The sequence below is a fragment of the Denticeps clupeoides genome, unplaced genomic scaffold (genome assembly GCF_900700375.1).
Source record: "Denticeps clupeoides unplaced genomic scaffold, fDenClu1.1, whole genome shotgun sequence".
NCBI lineage: Eukaryota > Metazoa > Chordata > Actinopteri > Clupeiformes > Denticipitidae > Denticeps > Denticeps clupeoides.
In genome coordinates, this window is record NW_021629738.1 from 1 (window position 1) to 18,070 (window position 18,070).

The 18,070-nt window shown below is 48.8% G+C and overlaps 1 non-coding gene and 2 pseudogenes across 1 annotated transcript; all 3 read left to right on the plus strand.

Annotated features, from left to right (window-relative positions):
* Window positions 1–51: 51 nt before the first annotated feature.
* LOC114773149 (G-protein coupled receptor 61-like) lies at window positions 52–1,367 on the plus strand (annotated as a pseudogene).
* Window positions 1,368–4,505: 3,138 nt separating this feature from the next.
* Window positions 4,506–4,577, plus strand: trnam-cau (transfer RNA methionine (anticodon CAU)). The gene has a single exon. It is a non-coding gene; the product is annotated as a tRNA-Met (tRNA).
* Window positions 4,578–4,960: 383 nt separating this feature from the next.
* LOC114773138 (guanine nucleotide-binding protein G(k) subunit alpha-like) lies at window positions 4,961–16,250 on the plus strand (annotated as a pseudogene).
* The last annotated feature ends 1,820 nt before the right edge of the window (window positions 16,251–18,070 follow it).

Genomic DNA, 18,070 nt, shown 5'->3' on the forward strand with positions numbered 1-18,070 from the left:
GCGGTGTGGAACGCCTCACGCTCCAGCCACGGGCTCCCCTCATTTCCTCAGATCAACGCTTCTGAAGCAGCTCTGCATGCCAACGGGGCCGTCGCCCAGTCGCTAGGCCTCGGCGCCATGCTCCTCATGGACCTGCTGGCCATCGTGGGCAACTTGGCCATCATGGCGGTCATCGCGTGCACGCCGCAGCTGCGCAAGTCGTCTTCGTGTTCCACCTGTGCCTCGTGGACCTGCTGGCCGCTCTGGTCCTGATGCCCATGGGCATGCTCTCCGAGCAGGCCTTCTTCAGCGACGCCGTCTGCCGGGGCCTACCTCTGCCTGAGCGTGGGGCTGGTGAGCGCCACCATACTCACCATATCCGCCGTCAACGTGGAGCGCTACTACTACGTGGTGCACCCCATGCGCTACGAGGTGAAGATGACAGTGGGCCTGGTGGTCACTGTGCTGGTGGGAATATGGATAAAAGCCATCCTCATGTCGGCCTTTCCCCTGGTGGGCTGGATGCTCCAAGTGGACAGAGGTGCTGGACAAGTTGACATCCCTGGACAGAAGCGCTGCTCCTGCACTGGACGGACGGCGGCATCCCCTGCCCTGGTTTTCGCGTGCTCTTCACGCTCATGTACTTCCTGTGCCCCGTTCTCATCATCCTGGTGGTCTACCTGCAACATGTTCAAGGTGGCGCGAGTGGCCGCCATGCAGCAAGGGCCGCTGCCCACGTGGGCGGACGCAGCCGCGGCAAACGCTCAGGGTCCTCAGCAGCCACTCCAGCATGGTGGCCAGCCTGGGTCGGCTCCCGGACCAACCCCGCAGAGGACTTTCGGGGGTGGTAAGCAGCCGTGGTCCTGGTCGCAGTCGGCGGCCAGTTCCTATGCTGCTGGCTGCCCTTACTTCTCATTCACATCTACTCAGCCTTGGTGTCCTCCACTCCTGCTTCGCTGGCTCGTCTGGAGGACGCGGTGACATGGATTGGATACTTCTGCTTCAACCTCTAACCCCATCTTCTACGGCTGCCTGAACCGGCAGATCAGGGAGGGGCTGGCCAGGCATCTGGCCTGTCTCTTTAAGCGGAGCAGGCCACGCGAGGAAGATCAGCTGCCGAGCCGCGAGGCGTCCATCGAGGAGAACTTCCTGCAGTTCCTCCAGGGCACCGGCTGCAATCTGGAGCCACGGAACTTGCGCCCGGAGAGGAACGACGGGCCTCTCCACTCAGGCACTGCAGACCACGAGGTGCCTACAGAGGCCTTCTGTCGAGTTCCACATCCCGGGCCAGATAGCAGAGGAGACGTCCGAGTTCACAGAGCAACAGCACCTGAATAACGATCTCAACAAATCCGAAAACTGCCGCAGGACACTGCCCGAGCACTAGTGAATGCCACGCCTCTTCGTGTCTGTTTTTAATTAATCTACAAGAAACTGTTTAAGAAATGTTGCGACTGTGTATAAAAAAAGCCATGAGTGAAGTTTTTTTCTGTCTCTGGACTCAGGGTCGTACTGTTATTTTCTGTAATTGCACTTGACAATCAAACCCGGTCAAGAATATCCAGGCATAACTTTATTTAATAAAGCTACAGAGGAACAGTACATGTGGCATGGTTAATGCATGGCGTCACACCTCCAAGGTCGTGAGTTGGTTGTTTCCATGTTCTCCCCATTTTTGGGTCTCCGGTTTCCTCCCTGCCATCCAAGCACATGCTCGCTAGAGGAATGGCCAACTGTTAACTGTCTGTAGGTATGAGTGTGTTTGAGACATTGAAATTCTTATTGCAGTGTTATACATATAAAAGTAAAAACGCAGAGCAGTCAGGAACCCTGAAGAAGGTTCCTCTACGCAGGCAGAGACAACCTTCCAACACCAGCGAGAAAAACGGGTGCAAATTCCTCCGGAAGGCTGGGAGCATCCTAATTAACACATTCAATCTGGTTAACACGTTTTATTTAAGATTTGAAATCGAAGCTGCCGTTGGACGTATTTACAACCACGGCACTCCACCCAGAACGAATTGGTATCTTTTATTCAGTTAATAGTCACAGCAGGGCCCACTGAAGATGTTCCGCTCGAAGGACTTATTTTGGGGCAGCGGTGGCCTAGCGGTTAAGGAAGCGCCCCGTAATCAGAAGGTTGCCGGTTCGAATCCCGACCCGCCAAGGTGCACTGAGCAAAAGCACCGTCCCCACACACTGCTCCCCGGGCGCCTGTCATGGCCGCGCACAACTGCTCACTCAGGGTGATGGTTAAAAAGCATTTCGTTGTGCCACCGTGTGCACACAACGAGCACACAAAACGCCCTCTAGTAGCATAGTGACACTGAGATTTGAAGAAATGGGCCGGACTGGGCCTCCTGGCTTCGCTCTTACATGACCATCAGCATCACTGGCAACAGAATAACGTGGCGTGACAGCAGAGGGAATAATTTCAGCTGAATTCACACCCTTGGTGTTTACAGGTGAAACCTGCGAAAGAAAAAAAACAAAAAAAAACAAAAAAACATGGTACAACCATGTTTTGCCACAAGCAGCCGGGCTTGTTGTGACTACATTTCACCGTGGCAGCGGAGAGTGGAGAGTTTTTTACCCTCCAAGTCAACATATGCACGATCAACAATAATAATGATGAAACGGCATCGCACACATTCCTTTCAATCACATGATCTCAGCGCGTTGCCCTGTGTGAGAGCTGTTTTTTTTTTTTTTTTTTGTTTTTTTAAATGTCCATTGGAAGGTTTTTGGGAAAACCTACGTGAAGAAAGAACCTTTTTTTTTTGTGGAGAGGAACATGATGTTTCAAATTATCTTCTTTAATGACTTTAGAGGTGACTCTTGTTTTTCAGTTGGAACTATTACGACGAGATCCAAACCAGGGGCAATGAGCCAGATGCCATTAAAATATAGAGAACAAATGGCCAAAGTTGGAACCTACTGAGCAGCAAACAACCACTGTGTTCATTTGTACGAATAGAATGAAGACGTAATGCATATTTTGTATTCAATATCATATTGAAATATTTATTTGTAACGTTTATTATTAATGATTATTAATGGCCTGCCCCAAGTCAGCCCTGCTGAACAGGGTTTTAGTTCTAAAACTGTGTGTTGTCAGAAAACAGTGTGATGTACCGCGGATGGTTGAAAACAGAACGACATTAATGCTCAGATATTCCACAATTCCGTGCTCGGGCTATACCGCAAAAGATGTAAAGCTTGATGAACATCGAAACCTTGATCTAAAAATGATTACTATTTTTTGACCTCTAACCTTTGTGGTCCCTGACAATGTGTATCCCTCTAGGTTGAATGTTCCTTATTTAAAATACAAAGAGAAAACAAAGTGTGCGTGTTTTGTTGTTCTGGGCCACATTATAAATAATAAATCTGATATTTATGTATGGCCAGCGGCTCTGCTGGTGGTTAGCAGGTGAAAGGAAGGTAGAGAAGGAGCAGATGAAGGGCGGTGTGGTGACATTTGGAGTGGAGTTTTTTTTTTTTCCTCTATGATTGCTACTGAGATTTATGGGGCGGTGGGTGGCCCTAGCGCTTAAGGAAGCGACCCCGTAATCAGAAGGTTGCCGGTTCGAATCCCGATCCGCCAGGTGCCACTGAGCAACACACTGCTCACGATCCCCACACACTGCTGCCCGGGTGCCTGTCATGGCTGCCCACTGCTCACCAAGGGTGATGGGTTAAATGCAGGGGACAAATTTCACTGTGTGCACCGTGTGTATCACATGTGACAATCACTACACTTTATTTGTTTGGATTAGAAACTAAATGATTCGATTCAGTTCGGTCGTTTTGAAATGATTCTGAAACTTGATCCATTTTTACAGCTTTACTCCCAGGAGCTCTTCTTCGTCGCGCGTTGACCTCGGTCCAGGTCGCATGACCCCAGCTGCCTCGAACCCACGGCCGCAGCGCAAGGAGTCATGCGCCTTTCCCACAGGTGCCCCGGCTGGCCAGACGTACAGCTGGCATCACGAGAGGTTTACAGAGGGCCGGCGATCGCAGCGTTTAGAAACGTCTCGGAGACACGCGGCCTGTTCATGTAGTCCCTCTCTCACACAAACACACACAGCAGATCGAGTGACTCATGTACTTTGATGTCCTGTCCGTGCGAGAAGTCCCCGGCAGGGCGGTTCAACAGTCTGACCTTTCAAGGATGAAAGCGGCACGGACGGTGTTATTTTTGGGCCTTCCACGCCGGATGCATATATCACAGGAAGAGCGTTTTTAAACGTCACTTCGGGGGGGGTAACGATGCCGCACCCTCCGCCATCATCTTCATCTGACGATGTCAGGCGTGCTGGAAACACTGCGCCGGAATATCCAGTGTAGGCAAAACGGTCCCCCGCTCAGGCTTCACACCACAACTACGAGCAACATGTCGCTTGGATAATTAACAGTAGTTTTCTATTTTGACAGCAGGGCCAGTGGAGCGATAGTGGTTCGTACTCTGCGTTGTGGCTGCAGAATCCCCGGTTCGAATCCGGGTCTCAGCAGTCTTTTTGGTCAGCAGAGTGGCGCAGCGGAAGCACGCGGGGCCCATAACCCAGAGGTCGATGGATCGAAACCATCCTCTGCTAGTAATATTTTACGGGCAGTGGCCGCCGAGCAGTTAAGGAAGCGGCCCCATAAATCAGAAGGTTGCCGGTTCGAATACCAATCCGCCAAGGTGCCATGGTATCACTTTCTTAATATTATTCAACTATGTACAGACACAACGATATAAATCCTCGGTTATTATAGGCATGTACAGATAATTACGTACGTGTAATGAATTGAGAGTTAATTAGTTATTCCGTTTCCTGAATTCGGACTACATTTCCCAGAACCCCCCACCATCACCACATCCCTCTTTTTTTTTTTTACGGCATTTCTGCATTTTTCTCGCAGCGGCATCAGGAACTTTCTCAGCCTCAGCCAGACCCCCCCTGTCCCGCAGACTGACCCCTGACCTCCGGAGGGTCCCCCCCCTCTCTCGGAATTCCTGCCCGTTAGCTCGTCGTGCTAACAAGCCCCTCGATGGCTGCGGCGTGACGGCGAGCGCCGAATCGGACGCGTCGTGGCTCTCGGCGTGAAGCTGCCTCTCCCACGTGGGAAGTGGCGCCGCCTGCCGTCCCCCCCCCGCCGCCTTCCCCGCGTCCCCCCCGCGCTCCTCCCGGTCCGGAGAAGCGTCCGTTCCTGCTGCCGGGTCCACCGTCGGTGTTTTTAAAAAAGGCGGAATTAAGATGGGCTGCACGCTGAGCGCCGAGGACAAGGCGGCGGTGGAGAGGAGTAAAATGATCGACCGGAATCTGCGGGAAGACGGAGAGAAGGCGTCCCGGGAGGTCAAGCTGCTCCTGCTCGGTGAGAGAGAGAGAGAACAGAACAAGAAGTTTCCCCAGAACTGGGAACGCACTGTTGTTCCACCATTTCTCGGTCTGGATAGGTTGGGCTGCGTTGCTGCTGCGTTCCAGCACGTTCTCCGGGCTCTTCAGAGCGTTGCATGCGGCGTCCGTTTTAACACCGATCTAACACGGTGTTTGGTTCTGCCAGAACCATGGACGTTTACTGGCGGGCTGCTATGCAGGAAGACTTTTTACCAGGGTTTTAACGAGACGATGGTCACTGGGCTTGTAACGAGACGATGGTCACCGGGCTGTAACTAGGACGATGGTCACCAGGCTGTAACGAGACGATGGTCACCGGGCTTTAACGAGACGATGGTCACCTGGCTGTAACGAGACGATGGTCACCGGGCTTTAACGAGACGATGGTCACCTGCGGTGTAACGAGGACGATGGTCACCTGGCTGTAACTAGGATGATGGTCACCGGGCTGTAACGAGACGATGGTCACCTGGCTGTAACTAGAATGATGGTCACCTGGCTGTAACTAGGATGATGGTCACCTGGCTGTAACGAGACGATGGTCACCTGGCTGTAACTAGGATGATGGTCACCTGGCTGTAACGAGACGATGGTCACCTGGCTGTAACGATACGATGGTCACCGGGCTGTAACGAGACGATGGTCACCGGGCTGTAACGAGACGATGGTCACCGGGCTGTAACGAGACGATGGTCACCGGGCTGTAACTAGGATGATGGTCACCAGGCTGTAACTAGGATGATGGTCACCTGGCTGTAACGAGACGATGGTCACCTGGCTGTAACGAGACTATGGTCACCTGGCTGTAACTAGGATGATGGTCACCTGGCTGTAACTAGGATGATGGTCACCGGGCTGTAACTAGGATGATGGTCACCTGGCTGTAACGAGACGATGGTCACCTGGCTGTAACGAGACGATGGTCACCTGGCTGTAACTAGGATGATGGTCACCTGGCTGTAACTAGGATGATGGTCACCGGGCTGTAACGAGACGATGGTCACCTGGCTGTAACTAGGACGATGGTCACCTGGCTGTAACTAGGACGATGGTCACCTGGCTGTAACGAGACGATGGTCACCTGGCTGTAACGAGACAATGGTCACCGGGCTGTAACGAGACAATGGTCACCGGGCTGTAACTAGGATGATGGTCACCGGGCTGTAACTAGGCATGCATGGTACTGGCTGTAACGAGGACGATGGTCAACCTGGCTGCTAACGAGACGATGGTCACCGGGCTGTAACTAGGATGATGGTCACCGGGCTGTAACGAGATGATTGTCACCGGGCTTAACAAGATGATTGTAACCAGGCTCTAACGAGATGATGGACCTAACGAGATGATTGTAACCGGGCTATAGCAAGATGATTGTAACGGGCTCTAGCAAGATGATTGTAACCGGGCTCTAACGAGATGATGGTCACCTGGCTGTAACGAGACGATGGTCACCTGGCTGTAACGAGACGATGGTCACCGGGCTGTAACTAGGATGATGGTCAACGGGCTGTAACTAGGATGATGTCACCTGGCTGTAACGAGACGATGGTCACTGGCTTGTAACGAGACGATGGTCACCTGGCTGTAACGATACGATGGTCACCGGGCTGTTGTGTGTACGAGACGATGGTCACGGGCTGAAATAGGACGATGGTCACCGGGCTTTGTAACTAGGGACGATGGTCACCGGCTACTGTAACTAGGACGATGGGTCACCGGGAGACTAGGACGATGGTCACCGGGCTGTAACTAGTGACGATGGTCACCTGGCTGTAACTAGGAACGATGGTCACCTGGCTGTAACGAGATGATTGTAACCAGGCTCTAACGAGATGATGGACTAACGAGATGATTGTAACCGGCTCTAGCAAGATGATTGTAACCGGGCTCTAACGAGATGATTGTCACCGGGCTCTAACGAGATGATTGTAACCGGGCTCTAACGAGATGATTGTAACCGGGCTCTAACGAGATGATTTGTAACCGGGCTCTAACGAGATGATGGTCACCGGACTCTTAACGAGAGGTTGTCACCGGACTCTTAACGAGATGGTTGTCACCAGGCTCTAACGAGATGGTTGTCACCGGACTCTTAACGAGATGATTGTAACCAGGCTCTAACGCGATGATTGTCACCGGACTCTTAACGAGATGGTTGTCCCCGGACTCTTAACGAGATGATGGTCACTGGGCTCCAACTAGATGATGGTCACCGGGCTCTAACGAGATGATGGTCACGGGCTCCTAACGAGATGATGGTCACCGGGCTCTAACGAGATGATGGTCACCGGGCTCTAACGAGATGATGGTCACCGGGCTCTAACGAGGTGATGGTCACTGGGCTCCAACTAGATGATGGTCACCGGGCCTAGACACATGCAGTGGTTGTAAAAATGAAGTTATTGTCTGGGACTATTCTGGTTTCAGCTGTGGGTGTCTTTTGATGTGACGCGCTTGTGAAATGTTAGTCATCTTTTTGTCTTCTTGTCGGACATGAGGTGAACTTATTATCCTGTTAACAGCTCTTGTGGTGCATGAAGGTGTGCAGCTTGTGTGAAATGGCTAGTTTATTGTCTGCTGTAAGAGTTGTGAAATGTACTGCTGTGTCATACCAGCAGTTCTGCCGTAGGATCTCAGAGGGAGGAAAATGGAGCATTTTTAAAGCAGGTTTCCCGGCACGGCTGCTTCCCTTTTGTTGGTGTTGGAACAGAGCTGGACGGAGCGGCTTCTGCAAACTCCGTAAAGCCGCCGTGCTTGGGCGGCGGGAACTCTATTCAGCGGGCCTAATGAAACATGTCCTCCTGCGGGGCAGCGCTGACCTGGCTGAAAGAGGCGAGGGATCTGGGGGTCTGTCGCAACAGCGGCGCCTCGTAACGTTTCGTAACTCGACGTGCGAAGCCACTTCCTCCTCTCTGGCGGTTGTATTTCCTCATATCAATCTTGTCCCGCCACTGCCCTGCACACGCCTGCTTCATAGCTGGTGGGGAACGTTCTGCGTTCTGTAGTAAAATTGGATGGAATTTTATTTTTTGTGTGTGTTTTTTTCATTCATTAAAAAGGGGAGGGGTCTTCTTGTGCTGAGGGGGCGGGACTGAAATGTGGCGAGACTTGCCAAGTTTACCCAGAGGACCGAGATGAGCGGTTCTTGTGGAACTCATTCTTCAGCCCCCCCCCCCCCCAGAATGCTAATGCGGCGGCATGCCGTGGCGCTCCTTTTCCAACGCAGCGCTCGTAACAGTTCCCATGGAGATGCGTAACAGCCCTTCTGACAGTCTATCGGTTTTGTTATAAATGCAGATGATCCTCCTGACGCTGGTGAGGGAACCTGAGCACTGTCAGCTCCGTTTCTTCACGGCTGTGTGCACGTTGGCGCCCTCCCCCCTTCCTCACAGTTTCTTCCTTTTTCCAGGAACCTCGGTGCGGTGGCACCACATCTACATTCAAGGTCTTTATCAGTCTTATCCAGAGACGGACGCGATGGTAGTAAGCGGGGTTCGAACCTGGGCCTTCAGGTTCACAAGCGAGTGTGTTACCCACTAGGCTACCACCAGAGAGATGGACGCGATGGTAGTAAGCGGGGTTCGAACCTGGACCTTCTGGTTCACAGGCGGGTGTGTTACCCACTAGGCTACCACCAGAGAGATGGACACGATGGTAGTAAGCGGGGTTCGAACCTGAGCCTTCAGGCTCACAAGCGAGTGTGTTACCCACTAGGCTACCACCAGAGAGATGGACGCGATGGTAGTAAGCGGGGTTCGAACCCTGGACCTTCTGGTTCACAGGCGGGTGTGTTACCCACTAGGCTACCACCAGAGAGATGGACACGATGGTAGTAAGCGGGGTTCAAACCTGAGCCTTCAGGTTCACAAGCGAGTGTGTTACCCACTAGGCTACCACCAGAGAGATGGGACACGATGGTAGTAAGCGGGGTTCAAACCTGGACCTTCTGGTTCACAGGCGGGTGTGTTACCCACTAGGCTACCACCAGAGAGATGGACACGATGGTAGTAAGCGGGGTTCGAACCTGAGCCTTCAGGTTCACAAGCGAGTGTGTTACCCACTAGGCTACCACCAGAGAGATGGACGCGATGGTAGTAAGCGGGGTTCGAACCTGGACCTTCAGGTTCACAGGCGGGTGTGTTACCCACTAGGCTACCACCAGAGAGATGGACACGATGGTAGTAAGCGGGGTTCAACCTGAGCCTTCAGGTTCACAAGCGAGTGTGTTACCCCACTAGGCTACCACCAGAGAGATGGACACGATGGTAGTAAGCGGGGTTCGAACCTGAGCCTTCAGGTTCACAAGCGAGTGTGTTACCCACTAGGCTACCACCAGAGAGATGGACGCGATGGTAGGTAGTAAAGCGGGGTTCGAACCTGGGCCTTCTGGTTCACAGGCGAGTGTGTTACCCACTAGGCTACCACCAGAGAGATGGACGCGATGGTAGTAAACGGGGTTCGAACTTGGGCCTTTGTGGTCATTCTGGTTCATACGTGAGCGTGCTGAACCCACCAGGCTGCTACCTTCTCCGGTACAGTTCTGGTTGTTCTTCCTTCACTACCGCTGGATCCCTCATTAACCTTCTCTCTCTTGAGCCGCAGCTGGGGAAAAAATGTCATGCCTTTTTGGCCTACAGCGTGGGCCGCAAGAATTCAGTACGCATCTGATCTCGCTGGTTGGGAATTTCTGTGGTTCTGCTCTGGAGATACCGGGAGGGGGGGCCACGAGAATGTCAGTAGCAGGATACTGGTTCCTGCTGCAGTGTTGCCCTGAAGATGATCTGTGTGATTTCAGAAAGCTAGAACAATGTAGGAAGTGTGTGTGTGTGTGTGTGTGTGTGTGTTTTTCTCTTCCAAACTCCGCTCATTTCCACATCGACTCCTGATTCCAGCCCTGAATGGCTCGGTAAAATATTTGTGCCTGCAGAGCGCCGGACCCAGGATGGCTGCGTCAGGCCGACCTTTCATCTACATGACATTTAATCTGCCCTGAAATAATAAAAAAAAAAAAAAAAAAAGAAACTTTAAACAGAAAGGTTTGCGCCCGTGTTCCTGCTGGGCTTGTGATGTTGGAAGGAGAAGTTGAAAGGCGCCATTCATCACGTAGCAGCCTCCTGAAGGGCTTGTGATTGGCCAGAGGATACATAGGCCTGGCTCTGGGTTATTATCGCCTCTTGATTTATTTTATTTTTTTTAATCTCCAGGTGCTGGGGAGTCGGGGAAAAGCACGATAGTGAAGCAGATGAAGTAAGTTTTCTTTTCACAATTTGGCCTGGTGGTTTTATTTTTGTGTAGTGCATAAACTATCATTGCACCTTCTACAACAGTGCATTAACTAAGGAGAGAGCATAATAAAGATAAATAGAACAAAAATATGTTCATTCATGCATACGCACACAAACATACAGTACAGGCCAAAAGTTTGGATACCTTCTTATTCGATGTGTTTTCTTTATTTTCATGAGCATTTACGTTGGTAGATTCTCACTGAAGGCATCAAAACTATGAATGAACACATGTGGAGTTCTGTACTTAACAAAAAAAGGTGAAATAAGTGAAAACATGTTTTATATTCTAGTTTCTTTGCTCTGATTACTGCTTTGCACACTCTTGGCATTCTCTCGATGAGCTTCAAGAGGTCGTCACCTGAAATGCTTCTCCAACAGTCTTGAAGGAGTTCCCAGAGGTGTTTAGCACTTGTTGGTCCAGCTCACCCCAAACCATCTGGATTGGGTTCAGGTCCGGTGACTGTGGAGGTCAGATCTCCACTTTTTGTTAAGTACATAACTATGAATGAACACATGTGGAGTTTTGATGCCTTCAGTGAGAATCTACCAACGGAAATGGTCATGAAAATAGGTTAATTTATACACCTTAACATTAACCTTGAACAGTGTTTATAATTCTGTAGCTTTACCATCCTGATCAGTTCTTTATTCCTTTGTCTAAGGATCATCCACGAAGATGGTATTCAGAAGAAGAGTGCAACAGTACAAGGTGGTGGTGTACAGCAACACCATCCAGTCCATCATTGCCATCATCAGGGCCATGGGCCCGACTGAAGATCGACTTCGGAGATGCCGCCAGAGCAGTACGTGTTTGTTGCTTAACCGCCCGGTTGTCAGCACACATCACTTGAATTTGGCCGTGTGAGCCAAGCCTGCACAAGACGTAAGAAATTACGTACTTAGGTGTTGCAGCAAATGAGTTAATTTGGAATTTTTTTATCGAATTGCCGACATTTTGTCAGCTGAAGTTAATAACAGTGTTTATCTTTGGCAGAAAGGGAGCATGTTGTTACTAGAGTGTGTTGGAGAGGCCAAAAAGCATGATCTATATTCTTAATGTCCTCAGCAAGAGACACAGTAGAGATTTGTTTTTGAGAGAGAAATAAGTTTTCTGCAGAAGAACATGCTGTGCTTTAATCCTCCAAACTTATAAAGGTCAAACAAAACCGGACTAAAGATTGACGTCTGAGGAACACCGCTATTAAGATGGCCTTGGGATGAAATCCACCAATCCTCTCAAATATCCATGATGTAAACTAATCGAAAGCAAAGCCTCTAATGTTGACTTTGTTGATTGACAGCTAAACCTAAACACACACAGGCAGCAGAAACTCAGCATTCAGCAATTTATAAAAGATTAAGAAGCTTTAACAGTGTGGAGGTGTTTTTACATGGAAGAATGACTGCGGCTGTGACAGGACCACCTTCTCAAGGCCATTTGATATAAACTGGAGAATAGTCTTAAAGCCCCCCCCAGAAAGCAGCAGAAACCTGCACTATGAACAGAGCAAAGGTCAATAGTGGCAAAAAAAAAACAAGAGGAGGCAAAAGCGCATTTTATGCCACTGAGCAAAGTGCCGTCCCCACACACTGCTCCCCGGGCGCCTGTCATGGCTGCCCACTGCTCACTCAGGGTGATGGGTTAAATGCAGAGGACAAATTTCACTGTGTGAACCGTGTGCTATGCTGCTGTGTATCACAAGTGACAATAACTTCACTTTTTTTTTAATACTGCCCCCTAGTGGGTGGAGTGTGAAATATCCCGGTGGTCAGATCGTACACATTGCACCTTTAAGACCAACCATATGTTTTTGGACATCTTGTCTTTCAGTGCAGGGTCATCTCCGGTCATTCCTGAACTAATAAACAGTCTTTTTTGCACATCTGGAGTCAGGCTGCTTGTCTGCCATTTGTAGTCTGTTTGTGTTGAAAGCTGCTCTGACTGGAAGCTCGGGGTCTCCCGTTTGTTTCCCGAACTCTCTGTGTGGTGGTCCAGGACGATGCCCGGCAGCTGTTTGTCCTGGCGGGCACGGCGGAAGAGGGCGTGATGTCGGCGGAGCTGGCCGGGGTCATCCGCAGGCTGTGGGTGGACGGCGGTGTGCAGGCCTGCTTCAACCGCTCCAGAGAGTACCAGCTCAACGACTCCGCCTCATAGTAAGGCGACGCTGTTTTTCCTGTCCCTGAGCAAGGTGGATCTTGCATTCCTGGGTCTTGTGTGAACATGTGGATTTTCAGATTTTTCTTCCTCTTGCTTTGACGATTCACCAGGGAGTTCAGTCCAAATAATATCAGCAGGGGAATCCAGAGCTTAAAACCCACATCCACACACGACCTCTCAGGCCTGACGTGAAGGATTATCCCACAACCCACGTTTTAGGGTGCTTTCATAGTTAGCTATAAGAATCGTTTCGCGAACTCTGGTACGGTCCTCCTGGTGAGAACACGTACCGACCCAAAACACGATCAAACGCTGCCGCATAATTTGACAACGGTGAATTATGGCTACACTTTGATGTTGTTCTCACAGTTACGTATGATTAATGTACGCCACCTCCTGTGTTGTCTGGTTAATCGCCTTCGGCGACTCCAGTGCATCAGCATGTTGTTTTCGAGACGGAACCGCGCCACATTTTCAAAATGTATGATTTTCCTTAAGTGGTAAATTCATGTAATATAATATAAAACCTGCTTCCTTTGTTTACTTTTGTTGTTGCCACGGCGATAAATGTGACCAATCAGAGAAAGTTCTTGCACTATATGAATCTACATGGGGAAAATCCTATCCTCACAGCAGGGCCCGGTCTCAGGGTGCTGGAAGGCCAGCAGCGTATGACCCTTCAGTGTTGATGTTCTGCACGGGCTTGTTTTATCCAGGCGTCAGAACACACGCCGCGGATTTAAGATCACAGCTCAAAACTAATATTCACACCTCAGATATGAAAAGCTGCCAGACAGTAAAAAAAATATGGGTCTTGTCAATATAACCGTTTGAGTATCGTGATTAACCCGAATTATTCCTGTTTGAACAGTTTATAGCGTTGATCACTGCATCCTCACCCGTGTCCTACAGTTACCTGAATGACCTGGACCGCATATCCCAGCAAAGCTACATCCCCACCCAGCAGGACGTGCTGAGGACCAGAGTTAAAACCACCGGCATCGTGGAAACGCACTTCACCTTCAAGGAGCTCTACTTCAAGTCAGTACCGACGTAATCTTTAATCTACATTTTACATTTACAGCATTTACCAGACGCCCTCATCCAGAGCGACTTACAATCAGTATTTACAGGGACAGTCCCCCCCTGGAGACACTCAGGGTTAAGTGTCCTGCTCAGGGACACGATGGTAGTAAGTGGGGTTTGAACCTGGGTCTTCTCGTTCATAGGCGAGTGAGTTTACCACTAGGCTACCACCACCCCCTAATCTAATGTTATGGTGATCGTATAATTTCGTACCACTACCACTATTATTATTGTCATAGCAGATCATATACCACATACACTCATTGCTGCTACTTGTCTGCCTAGTTTGTCTCGACCTGCACTATTTTGTGGGTCTTTCTTGTTTCGAAAGGCATAAATACCGTGAGTTTAGTGATCATGGCCCGTATACTACATCTACTACACTTACTACCATTGTGTCCCTGAGCAAGACACTTAACCCTGAGTGTCTCCAGGGGGGGGCTGTCCCTGTAACTACTGACTGTAAGTCGCTCTGGATAAGGGCGTCTGGTAAATGCTGTAAATGTAAATGGGCTGTTAATAGAGAGTAATTCGGGGCTCAGAGGAACATGTGAAGAGATGTGGAATATGTGGGCTTTGCAGCATCGTGATGCCTTCTGTTGCGTGTCTTCTGTCGTGCAGGATGTTCGACGTGGGGGGACAGCGCTCCGAGAGGAAGAAGTGGATTCACTGCTTCGAGGGCGTCACCGCAATCATCTTCTGCGTGGCCCTCAGTGACTATGACCTTGTCTTGGCAGAAGATGAGGAGATGGTGAGGAGCAAATCTCCTCAGTAGAGAGCGTAATGAGTAGAGATTGTAACGATACGGGCAGCGATACGCCGATTTCTCTGCATTAATCCAGTCGTAAACGCGGGGACGCGTCTGAATAAACGACAGAAGCTTCATTCATTTCCCAGACATCTCGTAAAAATCGGCCAGCTCGTTTAGTTTAATGAGTGTCGAATCTCACCCTACTTTGGCACGTTCACCACCGACCGGATCCGTTGTGGATTTTGGACTTCCTTTCCAGTTCTGTAATTGCCATACAAACACACGAACGCATGATTTTATATTGACGGCAGGTCAGTTTTGGTCTTCTTGATCACGGTGGTGAGCTGGGACGACCAACCAGGGGGGCTGTAACGATTGGGTCGCGATGCGGGGGCTAATGAAAGGTTCGTTCTGTTGCGCCGTCTGCAGAACCGCATGCTGGAGAGCATGAAGCTCTTTGACAGCATCTGCAACAACAAGTGGTTCACGGACACCTCCATCATCCTGTTCCTCAACAAGAAGGACCTGTTTGAAGAGAAGGTCAAGAGGAGCCCTCTCACCATCTGCTACCCGGAATACCCTGGTGAGGAAATGTTTTGTGTTTTTGTGGAACGTGCGCTATTGATGAACGCATTCAGATCCATCATGAGCTTTGCGGCACTGTCTTGTCATTCAGGTTTTATTATTTTTTTTAAATGCTTTTTACAGTGTACATTGGCACACTACACGCCTAATACGAATGAGACGTGGTGCCCAGTGTCTCTAGTGGGATGGAAGGTATGGAGCAATAATTGGAAGGAACGTTCACAGGAGCCAACACATTTTTTTTTTATTTAAAAATCCAATTCACTGAATCATTTAATCGTTTTTTTTTTTGTTTTTTTACATTATTAGTTTCTATGTTTTAAGAATCAGCGTTTTCCAGTGAGCTCTGTTGATGTGTGAGGCGGTCAGGCTGGGGTCTCCTGGAGTGGCTCTGTTGAAGAGTGGCCGTCCCTCTGTGTAAACGGACCGGATTTATGGGGCTGGGCAGGAGCAGAGAACCCCTTTCAAAGTTCACTGTTCCGCTCATTTTAGGGTTGTTCTTCAATGCTCGCTTTCTGGTGAACTCCCATGTGCCAATCTGTGTCTGTTCAGGCTCAAACACGTACGAAGAGGCTGCCGCCTACATCCAGTGTCAGTTCGAGGGCCTGAACCGGCAGAAAAACACCAAGGAGATCTACACCCACTTCACCTGCGCCACCGACACCAAGAACGTGCAGTTCGTGTTCGACGCGGTCACCGACGTCATCATCAAGAACAACCTGAAGGAATGTGGCCTTTACTACTGAGCGTGCTGCTTTTAAACGGTGTGTTGGACTGGCGCTACGTGGCTTGTTCGTCAGCCCGTGGTTACAACTCGTATTAATGATCTGTTCCCTCCCACCTGCAGGCCTCGAGGATTCTGGGACGTCTGTGTAGGAAAAGATTTGGGAGAACTGAGACAATCACCCGGCTGTACACACGGAACATTTAAAACTCCGCATGGTCCGCACGCTGGAGGCTTTTCCTCCATGTTCAGCCACCAGAGGTTGTCGGGGGGGGAATAAATTTTAAAAATCGTATTTTTCTGTTTTTCATTTCCTGGGACGTGGCATCCCGCATGCAGCAAAGCGTTTTGGTGACCGGGGATGAGCTGCCAGATAACAAGCAGCCGACTCGCTTGGTACTATGCATGGCTGAACTACCCCACCCAGACTGTTAGCCCCGCCCTGCGGGCGTGTCTGTCTGTGCCATAAGAACTGTGACTTCCCCCTTCCCCCACACTCGCGCCAGTAGACTAGATTTGTTTTCACACGTTTGATAACTTATTAATATATATTTCTTTTAATAACCTGGTCTAACCTGGTCTTTTTTTTTTTTTTTTTTTAAGAATCTGGCAGAAACTGTGTGCTACTCTCTAAAACCTCCTTTTTCTTTCTTTTGTTCTTTTTACAGGCTCGCCAATAGAAAATTTTAATAGCCATTGCCAACTATAACTAAAAAGAACAGATTGATGTTTTTTTTTTTTTTTTTTTTTTTTTTTGCAACTAACAATACATGGGTGACATTTTGATGAAACGCTATTTTCTATGTAAGGATCCACTACAGCCCAGCATGTACATTTCACCCTAGATCGACTTTCTCATGGCCTTGATGCTGACTGCTGCTCAAATGTAGTCCTGTCGTGGCATCTCTGCTTGGTTCTTCTCAAGGCGCACTTGATCCTTTTCTCCTTAATCCTGTGGATTTTCATCTAAAGCAAAAAAGAGAAAATTTTACATTGGACCAAACATCAACGGGTTTGTGCTTGAGGGAACGTTTTCAATGGACATAAGTGTTCTGTTTTCGGGGGCGCTGCGGCCCCGTAGCATGCCTTCACTCTTTGTACAGAGAATGTTCTGCCAATGTTCCGACCGCGGTCTTGTGTGAGAGATTGTGAGCCCTTCCACCTATTAAAATGGCTGCACTGCGCCTGGAGGTGGATCCGCGGACAGAGCCGGTACAGTTCGGCTTTGTTCGAATGAATAGTTTCTCAACACTGTTCGATGGTGCACGAAGATCATCTGATTTTATTATTGTTCCTTTTATAGCTTTCAAAAAGACAAGCAGCTGAACGGTGCTTTCAGTTCCTTTTGGAGAATTGACCACTAATATGTATTAAAGCACTGCATCACATTTTGACTCGCTGCCTTGTTCTTGCTTGTTTTTTCATATATTTAACTTCAGGGATTAAAAGCACAATGTTCTTCACTTTTGTTCATTCAGGACTGACATTCCATTTCACTCATTTTAATGACTCATTTAATTAATATCAATTACCTGTGTTGACTTTTGCATTTGATGTTAGTTTCCATTTTAATATGTTATATTAGCAACAGTAATATTAGACTGATATGTAATGTACAGTTACATTAAATTAGGTGGTTTTGTTTTTTGATGTTCATCCAAGACTTCTGCGTTGTCCAGATCCAGTCCATGGTGAGCCGCTGCAGTCCACACTGCAGAAACACAGGTGTTCCACCCATGATGTCCATAATGTAACTCAAGGCTCGACATCATGATATATAGTAGCCTTGAGTAACAAATTACCTCTGTATTTAAATTTTTTTTTTAAATGTAATTAATCAGAGTCTTTGCAATTAATTAATTAATTAATTAATTTTAATTAATTAATTAAAATATGATATATTATTTAATAGGGTTATAGTGGGTGACAGAATCAAATAATAGACATGAACATGAATATTGTCAAAGCATTCAATTCAATCTCTGGCTAAAATTGGGCGAAGTTAGAAATAAATTGCTATTTTAAGTAATATAAGTACATTTTCAGAATGATGTCATTAAATTCTAATAAAAATTTTAACATTTAACACATGAAAAAAACTTGTCAATGTGGAAA